The following is a 10,440-nucleotide window of genomic DNA, read 5'->3' on the forward strand; positions in this document are numbered from 1 at the left end:
CTGTATTCAAGAACAATAATGACAACCTCAACAACAATTTTAAAAGCTGAAGAACTTGCATTTCTGTCAGTGTATGACTAAGCAATTCAGTGCAATAGTTGTTATTATTATTATTATTATTATTATTATTATTATTATTATTATTATTATTATTATTATTAGTAGTAGTAGTAGTAGTAGTAGTAGTAGTAGTAGTATTAGTATTAGTATTAGTATTATTAGTATTAGTATTAGTATTAGTATTAGTATTAGTATTATTAGTATTAGTATTAGTATTATTGTTATTGTTGTTGTTGTTGTTGTTGTTGTTGTTGTTGCTGCTGCTGCTGCTGCTGCTGTTGTTGTTGTTGTGGTTGTTGTTGCTGCTGCTGCTGCTATTGTTGTTGTTGTTAGTATTATTAGTATTATTATTAGTATTATTATTAGCATTACTATTATTATTGCTTTTGGAGGAAGTCCAGGTTAAGGCAATTTATACATTCATTCATGCCCTGAAATCAAGTAGTGTTATATGTTAGAGAAAAACCAAACAAACAGTGCTTTCCCAAGATAATTTATATAAAGCCCTTCCTGATTCTCTCGACAGTTTCTTCCATGTGAAGTGTAAAACAAGGTTTAAGGTTAAGAGTGATATTCTAAAGGGAACACAGAAAGAGGAGCTTGCATTCAAAGTCTTCTTTCTTCCCAGATTTCTTTGCATTGCTGGCTGTTTGTGATGCTATTTTTATATCTGAAACATCTAGTTCCTTTTTTCCATTAGCACGTTATAGAACATTGGCATTCTAATGCCTGTAAAGTTCATTATGCACTTGGAAAGTGACTGTCTGAAGTAAAATATTGTTGTTACAGAACATTTCTGAGATTTTCAAGTGCCCTTGCTGAGTTCTATCCTCATTAAACTACCCAGTGTGTGTTCTCAGCTGGACAGCATCTTTATAACTTCCAAGCAAGTCAAGTGGAGCCTTTGCTAGGCACAGAAATGCTTCAAGACACAAGGTAGAAAGGAAGGAAGACTTACTTGTTACAAACAACTCAACTCCACATACCACTGTCTATAAGGTTGCTTCAGATTTGGCACTGTCTCTTGACAAATAAAATCTGCATAGGGTGTTTTGTATTATGAGTGATAATATCCACACAATCATTTCTGGAAGTACAAGGAACCACTAATAGATTTGCAAGCCGACCTGGCTTGCACAGAGCAAAGGACCAGTTCTATGAATCAGTACCAGAATGTAATTCAGTATCATTTCAGAAATGTAACAAGCATTTCTTACATGTGCTGCTGTCATGCCTTGGGTGGCACTTGTTCTTATTTTGTTAATCTTATGATTTTTTTGGTTTACTTATAATTTATCATTGTATGTTTTATCTATTGTTGTACACCTCCCACAATAGTACTTTGCACTAGAGATGGGGGCTTCGTATTCGTAGACAAATACAAAGTCTGTCAGCACAGGTGTCCGGCCTCATTACCTCCCACCCACCAGAACCTGCCGGTCCACTTACAGCATGATGCGTGTAGTGGGCATCATTGTCAGTGTGCCAATTCATGGCAGTAGCCTGGCTGCCGCAACCTCATTTCCCTGCCCACCCGGCTACTCTGCCAAGGGGGCAGGAGGACGAGTCTCCCTCTCAGCAGGGAGATGGGGTGTGGCAGCCATCATGGGATAGGGATGCTGCTGCTGATGCTGGCCATGCATGCCATGTGCCATGCTGTAAGTGGACAGGCAGGTTCTGGGGGTGGGAGATAATTGGGCCTGCGACCAGTGCTGGCGTGTTTCATATTTGTCTATGAATATGAAGACCCTATCTCTGCTTTGCACTAATGGGGTGGTATATAAATCAGATAAATAATAAATAGGAGAGAGAGCTATGGTGTAAATCAATGGGACTATGTGTTTTCCCCCTCCACGTTATGTAACTAGCCCAACATGGTCCTGCATAATTTTTTGAATATGTTTTGAGGATTTTTTTAGTACAGGGTTTCAGGAGAACCATTACCTAATTTTTAAAAAATTATAACCCAAAACATCTGTAAGAAGTTATAATTCTAGCAAAAGGGCGTATTATCTATTAATAATACTGTTGTCTGTGTTTACTTTCTTATTCATTGTTACATATTGCCAAGTTGGGACCAACTTATAGAGACCCTGACAGGGCTTTTATTTAATGAGTGGTTTTACTAGTTCCACTCCCCCAGTGGATTTCCATGACTGAATGGGGACTCAAACCGTAATCTCCAGAGCCCTAGTCTGTCACTCTGTCCACTACACCAGTGGTCCCCAACCTTGGGCCTCCAGATGTTCTTGGACTTCAACTCCCAGAAATCCTGGCCAGCAGAAATGGTGGTGAAGGCTTCTGGGAGTGGTAGTCCAAGAACATCTGGAGGCCCAAGGTTGGGGACCACTGCACTACACCACCCAAAGGAGCTCAGAATCGTGTGTCCATTGTTCTATGATGGTCTCTCTTTCAGAAACTCTTGAGGGAGAGACACTTTGCTCCAGCCACTGGATCTTACATCTGTCCATAGAAAAACACTGGTGAGCAAATTTAGACACGTTTCTCAGAAAGCAAGTTCCACTGCCCTCAGTGTAACTTGTTATTAAGTACATGCACATATGGTTATGACCTAAACAGTAACTTTTTACAATGTAATTTTAAACTGGTCAACACAGAAGGGTTTTTGGTGGGACTTACTCCTAGAAAAGTGAGTATAGTACTGCGACCTTAGTGCTTCATGGGAGGCCCTTCAAGAACAATATGTATGCTAGGAAAGGTGTGTCTATGGGTGTGTGAAAATACACATGCAGGTCTGAACATGAAGGTATAAATGTGCACATATACATACATTGATATACATTTCAATTAAAAAAAATCCCCACCCCAATGAGAGGTTGCACCATTTCTTTATAGTGATGAACCTGAACAGATATGCATGTATAAAAATTTATTTATTTATTTATTTATTTATTTATTTATTCATTCATTCATTCATTCATTCATTCATTCATTCATTCATTCATTCATTCATTCATTCCATTTATACCCCGCCTATCTGGTCATATTGACCACTCTAGGCGGCTTACAGCACAAAACACAAAATACAAAACCAATATATAATTAAAAGCAATTTGTACACGATTAAAATTCCACCCACCACCACACTGAGATGAATACTAACAGACTTGTTAAAGGTCCTATCAGTAGCTGTTTTGGAACTCGAGATACCTGGGTGGGGTTAACAAGTTGCCTGGTATAGTATTGCACGTGAAAAGAATTGATGGTTGGAAAGGTGCATGCATCCTCTTCCAGCACACAAATTCTTTGTTTCAAATTGAATCCTTCCAGCGCTGCTTGGCCACACAAAAGATGTGTGGGATAAGGTCTGTGAGTTCCATTGTTTAACCCAGTATACTGCATAGGTTCCTGCAAGTGCACTGTAGATGTCAAAAGGCAATGGTCTACAAAGGAACTGTGACTTAAATAATTGAATGATCAGTTTACGTGTACAATCAGTACATTATTTGTCCACTGCCATGATGCACCTTTACGTGGCGTATTTTATTTTCATCTGTTAAAAATCAGTGAAAGAGGTGGGTTATTTTCAAACTTGCTTTGCCATTTTCCATTATGGGCACCATCATCAATGACAGCTACAGTCTCCAGACCCCAAGTTCCTAGTGGCAAGACCACTCTTAGCCCTGTTGCAGTCAAGGAGACCGTCATCGCATGCAAAAGTAACCAATCAGCAGGTATGGATTCCTCTAACAATACAGTAAAGCATGTGCTGGAACTCTACACTGGAGACAACTGTAGCGGTCATGTTAGTCTGTGCTAGCTTATTGGGCAAAACCAAAATAAAAATATAAATAAAGAAGACAAAAATGTGGTGGGACCCTAAAGACTAACTGCTATATTTATTGGTCTGAGGAAGTGGACTTACTTGTCCATAAAAGCTCACATTGAAATGTAAGTGCCACAATGATTTTCTTTATCTTTATTTTCTTTTTGCCTGATATGTTGGAAATGTAGTTAGATCTGAAAGCATGTTCATGTTGCAGAGAGAGAGAGCTGAAGTAGTCTTTCTGTGTTTGTGAAGAGCCTTCCGTGGAATCCCTTGTTTAAATGCAAAAGACCAATCACTAAACAAAGTTAGCTAACCTGCATAATCCTGGAAATGAGAAAATTTCATGCTGTGACACTCAAGAGATTAAAATTCATGAGCTATTTGTAAGGAGAGGGCTTCTTTTTATACACCACAGTTGCAGTCCAAAAAAATGCAAAGCTTTCAGGCTGGACTCAACTGGTTTTTTTTCCTGGCCATTCAGAAACAAGCTACTATTTTGGATCAATGTGGGCTAGAACTTGGTCCCTTTACCCCATTGATCTGAATTTACTCATGCCTGACTTCTCTACTTGTAGTCAGTTTTCTACATTGGTATATAGTTATAGTATATGGTTCTCTGAGAGCACTGTCTGGCATGGGAAAAAAGACCTCACCCACTTGTGATTCATTGAGATGCAAAATAGCTCATTGTTCTGCCATCCCAGACAGGTACTAAGAGTTAACTAGATTGCACTGAAGATAATGATCTTAAGCACTGGCCAGATCCCAACAAATTTCACAGTGTAGACAGGCCCAAAGAAATCCAGCTAAACAGCTTCCACACCATAACATGTCCTCTTCCTTCCCACTCTCTCTCCTTCCCTCTCATGCCCTTCCCATTCTCTACCTTATCTCTACTACTTATCTGCTTCCCTCTCTTGATATTGCCTGATTTGGTAGTGCCTCATTCTGTGAAGAAGAAGGTGCTGGTTTCTTTCTAATGTGAGGAAAAGTCTGCAGGATTTGAAGGAGAGGGTAGAGTTATTAGATTTGGGGTTTTTTGGTTCGGTTTTGGTTTTTTGGTAAAACTATGTGTTATAAGGACCCTCCTAACAGGGCAAAATAACCCTGAAATCATAGAGAATTAGGAGAGATTTATTCAAAAGTCCAGTAACATCATGTGGATCTGTTAAGCAAATCCAAATGAATAGGGAATTGAACTTCTCTTAAACCGGAGTAAATAGAATACGAGGATATGTTTTCAGCTGCTTCATAAAGCAGTGCAGGAGCAGGACATCTCGGCACCTTTGTTGGTCCTTAGTAGCCACCATCCACATCTGATTGTGATCTTGAAATACAAAGGCAAAATGTGGTGTATGCACATCGTTTATGGCATCAACTGTATCCGCTATTTTTCTCCCTTTGTGGCTTGAACAAACCTGATGTAGCCTCAGCTCTTATCTTAAACTGGAAGGCTTTGTTGTTGTTTTAAAACACTGAAAAAAATAGAGGTGTTGATGGTGACATGATGCTTCCTTGAGAAATGAAAAAAAAAACTGGAAGGAGTTGGGCTATTGGGGGGGGAATGATGAATGTGTTAAGCCTCCTCTGAGCCACCCTACTGGCGCAGCACTAATTACTAGCACTAGCCCCAACAGTGTTACCACAAATACATTAGCTGCCCACACAATATTTCACAACTATCCCCCAGGTGGTTTTCTGTTGTTGTTGTTTTCAACTGAAGATTCAAAGACATCTATGTTATAGGATTGTCACATGATAAAGAATATTACCAATCAGCTCCAAACTTTTAAATTGTCTTCAAAATGATGAAATTCAGAGTACAAATGAGGCCCAGGGCCTTTTGCAAATTTCCATTTTTTCACTGGCTTGACAGTTCTCTTTCCTAGCAACAGAAGCCTTGTGGATCAATAAGAATTAACCTCCTAGGGCCACATTAGTATTGTGTTCATGTAATACAGCACTCTCCCAGAAAGATGTACAATTCCGCAGTATAATTTAGTTCTTCTTCTTCCTCCTCCTCCTCCTCCTAAGAATACAGTTTCAATTAAGGGAAGATCAAGTGCTTCCTCCAAAGAATATTATCTATATCGAGCAGCAGGATTTCTATTTTGTTGAGCAAAATGTCACTGAAATTAGAAGTGTCAGGACTTAACAGTGCTCATTGCTATTTGTCACAATTATAATTAATGAAACAAATTAGGAATATTATGTTCAAGACATTAGTTCTACACTCCAGACCAGGACATTCTCGTTTTGTCAAATAGTATTTTGAATGTCTTTTTAAAAAACCTCCACATAACATTTTCAGTTGAAGCAGCTCCTTTAAGTGCGTGCGTGTGTGTGTGTGTGTGCAGATAATAATAATAATAATAATAATAATAATAATAATAATAATAATAATAATAATAATAATAATAATATAGTAGTAGTAGTTGTTGTTACTACTACTACTACTACTACTACTACTACTACTACGCTCCATACAAGAGCACATTCCAGTAGTAAAAAACAGTTAAAATGCAACCGTAACATAACATGACATACTGTAATTACAACGATAAAAACATACAGTGAGCATTGGCAGCTCTGCCAGTGAGCATGCTTTGCCCAGCGGAGCCTCTTTACTGCATCCTCCGGAATAGCGCAAGACAGCTGGGTTTTGTGAACATGAGCTGGAAAGGAGAGGGAGGGAGCGTGCATGTAAAAGGAGAGCTTGGGCCCCTTTTTCAGCCTCTTTCAAGGCTTGCAGCCAGCAAAAAAGGATTGTTACACCTGGCAGCAGCAGCAGCTGTGAGGCACTTTCTTTCGACACTTCTGAGCCGAGTGGGAATGCATCACTTAGCTAGTGGCGGTTTCAGCAGATTTAGTGGATGGGGGGCTTGCACAGCTATAACAATAATTTTTTTTAAAAAAAGACCAATAATAATTTGTTGTTGTTCAGTTGTTAAGTCATGTCCAACCCTTCATAACCCCATGGATGAGAGCATGCCAGGCCCTCCTGTCTTCCACTGCCTTCTGGGGTTTGGTCAAATTCATGTTGGTAGCTTCAGTGACACTGTCCAACCATCTCGTCCTCTGTCATCCCCTTCTCCTCTTGCCTTCATATATTCCCAACATCAGGGGCTTTTCCAAGGAGTCTTCTCTTCTCATGAGATGGCCAAAGTATTTGAGCCAAAGTTTCAGGATTTGTCCAGGGGAATCTCAAGGGTCTCCTCCAGCACCACAATGCAAAAGCATCAATCATTCGGCTGTCAGCCTTCTTTATGGTCCAGCTCTCCCTTCCATACATCACTGCGAGAAAAATCGTAGCTCTTATTATGTGGACCTTTGTCGGCAAGGTGATGTCTCTGCTTTTTAAGATGCTGTCTTAAAGGTTTGTCATTGCTTTCCTCCCAAGAAGCAGGTGTCTTTGAATTTTGGGGCTGCTGTCACCATCTGCAGTGATCATGGAGCCCAAGAAAGTAAAATCTGTCACTGCCTCCATATCTTCTCCTTCTATTTGCCAGGAGGTGATGGGACCAGTGGCCATGATCTTAGTTTTCTGTGCTGTCCTCTTTCACACTCATTAAGAGGTTCTTTAATTCCTCCTCACTTTCTGCCATCAAAGTGGTATCATCTGCATATCGGAGGTTGTTGATATTTCTTCCGGCAATCTTAATTCCGGCTTGGGATTCCTCCAGTCCGGCCTTTCACATGATGTATTCTGCATATAAGTTAAATAAGCCAGGGGACAATATACAGCCTTGTCGTACTCCTTTCCCAGTTTTGAACCAATTAGTTGTTCCATATCCAGTTCTAACTGTTGCTTCCTGTCCCACATATAGGTTTCTCAGGAGGTAGATAAGGTGATCAGGCACTCCCATTTCTTTAAGGACTTGCCATAGTTTGCTGTGGTCCACACAGTCAAAGGTTTTTGCATAGTCAATGAAGCAGAAATAGATGTTTTTCTGGAACTCTCTGGCTTTCTCCATAATCCAGTGCATGTTAGCAATCTGGTCTCTAGTTCCTCTGCCCCTTTGAAATCCAGCTTGTACTTCTGGGGGTTCTCAGTTCACATACTGCTGAAGCCTACCTTGTAGGATTTTGAGCATAACCTTGCTAGTGTGTGAAATGAGTGCAATTATACGTCTTGGGTGTCCCTGCACAGCATAGCCCATAGCTTCTCTGAATTAATCAATTAAATAATTATACTATAATTAAATAATTATACACTGTTTTATTTATCTTACATAATAACATACTTATTGCGGTGTACATCTTACTTTAACACTTCTTAGTGAATATGTCTAAACATCAACAAGTAATGTGTGTAAAACTTTGTACAAAAATCTGTGATATAAATAAAAAAATGATGTTATTCTACTTAATTTTGCACAAAAACATTGGCAAATGGTGACTAAGTTCCATGACCATGTTACTGAGGAAAAGTAATTAAGTGAGCTGGGTAGATCTTTTTAATGTTAGTAATCTAGAATGTTTGTTAAAGTGAGTTGCTTATGCCAAAACATATGGCAAATTGACTAGATTCTTTCTCTGTGAAAGAGGATCCCCCATTTTCCAGTTTTCCTCACCCTACCCAGAATACTCATTAGTGGCTTTTGGGGGATACAAAATGTTATAGTGGGACAAGTTTCCACCTGTTGGTGATTGTCATGATCCAAATTGCTGCCTATCATGAAAGCCTGTCGGTGACATGCCATCACGTTCATTCCCGCTTACAGCAATACGAGTAGGCTTTTCAAGGTATGTGAGATATATAAGGAGTGGTTTCACCAGTTCTGTCTGACCTCAGTTGAGTTTTTGTGGCCCAACAGGTGTTTGCACCCAGGTCTCCTGAGTCCTACTCTCGATCCACTGTGCTACATCGGCTCTCACAGTGCAAGGGTGATTTTACTCAGAGAATGAGAGTGAGACCCATCACAATGAGAGTGAGACCCATCACTAAAACTATAGCTGTGTCCCATAGTTGCATATTATATAACTGCTAGATCATGTCACCAAGCAGGAAGGGAGAACACTATGTTGTTTTAAATGGGTTAACACAAAAGCAAGTTCCATTTAGTTTAGTGAGACATAGCTCTGTGTAGGTGATCTTAGGATTCTTGATATTGATGGAGAAATCACTCACACTAGCACCATTCCACCTTAAATAACCTTTGTAGACCCGGGGGAGATCATCACTGCATGCCATCTGTCTATCCTGCTGTGCCCTGGGCTCTAAGTCATGACAACACCTGCCTACCTTGGCATGATTGTTCACTCAGTTTGGCAAACAACTCAGGAACGCAGCACTTCAGGGAAGCAACTTCTGTAGGCTCAGGTACAGAGAAGTTCCCCTCTCCTGGTGTAACCTGAACTAAAGCAAAAAAGTGAGTCTCCAAGATTACAGTGGAAGATAAATACCGTTATGTTCCAACATGTCTCATAGAATAATTTTGCACAGTTTTTAATTAGCAGATTGAAAAGCAGTTAAGAGCTAGCAGGGGGACATTGTTCCAGCCTCACAATGTCCCCCCATTGGCTCTGTTCTTATAGCCAATCACAGTGGTCAGAATCCTATTGAGTCTGTGTGCTGCGAACCCAAAATTGTATAACTGACAGATTTATCATACTCGTGTCACATGCATGGAGATACACAGGTCATATACTTGGCTGCACACAACTTGCAGTGGGATTCTGGCTAATAAATATATTCAATTATTGCTTACTGTGAGCGACAAAAGAGATTTCAGCCCATGTGTGCTGGCTACCTATTGCTGAGGGAGCAACAACGGGCACAAGGTTTTGTTTGTTTGTTTTCACTGTGACTTTTATGCTTACCCACTCTATCTGTGCATGAGAATACAGAACAACATCCGCAGACAAGATCTATCACAAATGTCCAAATTTCACTAAGCGCTCTATAGGAGCAAATGCTGAAACAATTCTTACTTTATTTGTCTTATCCCATATTCTCCAAATATAAATACACGAGCCTAGTTGCTACAGAAGGTCTCCTCTCCTAGAAGATCTTTCAAGATGCCATAGGTACGTGTGAGAGGGTGACAGAATTGCATGTGCCTGACCTCCTCTTTTGGTGTGGTGGTGTAAGTTTAGGAGGCATGCGTACCTTACATAGTTCAGCACCTTGTGCACAAGTATATGTGTACCATGAGCTCTTTCAGAGTTTGTTTAATGAACACAAGGAGTTCAAGAGCATAGAAGACTGCTCCCCTCTCCATTCATTCCTATTTAATTGTAAAAACCTGCCCGTTTAAGACCAGAATTAAGGACCCACCAGAAAGCCAGGAAATTGGAAGCTAAGGGTAATGCCTTGACAGACATACCACATGTCCAGAAACAGTGTTGAGCACACCCGCACATTGTGCTTGCTTACAATTTATCTTCTGCCTTCCTCTTTCAAATACAAATTGAGATGAGGAAGAGAGAGTGAGACTGGAAATGGCCAAAAAGAAATAAAAAAAAATGTCCCACTATGTCCTGGTCATAGTATGTCTGATGCTTACCTTTGCTCTTTTGTATTGTTTATTTTTGCCTATTTTCTCCATACTGTATAAATTGATGTATGCCCATTTAGTGTTTAACTT

This window comes from Pogona vitticeps, chromosome 3, assembly GCF_051106095.1.
Source record: "Pogona vitticeps strain Pit_001003342236 chromosome 3, PviZW2.1, whole genome shotgun sequence".
NCBI lineage: Eukaryota > Metazoa > Chordata > Lepidosauria > Squamata > Agamidae > Pogona > Pogona vitticeps.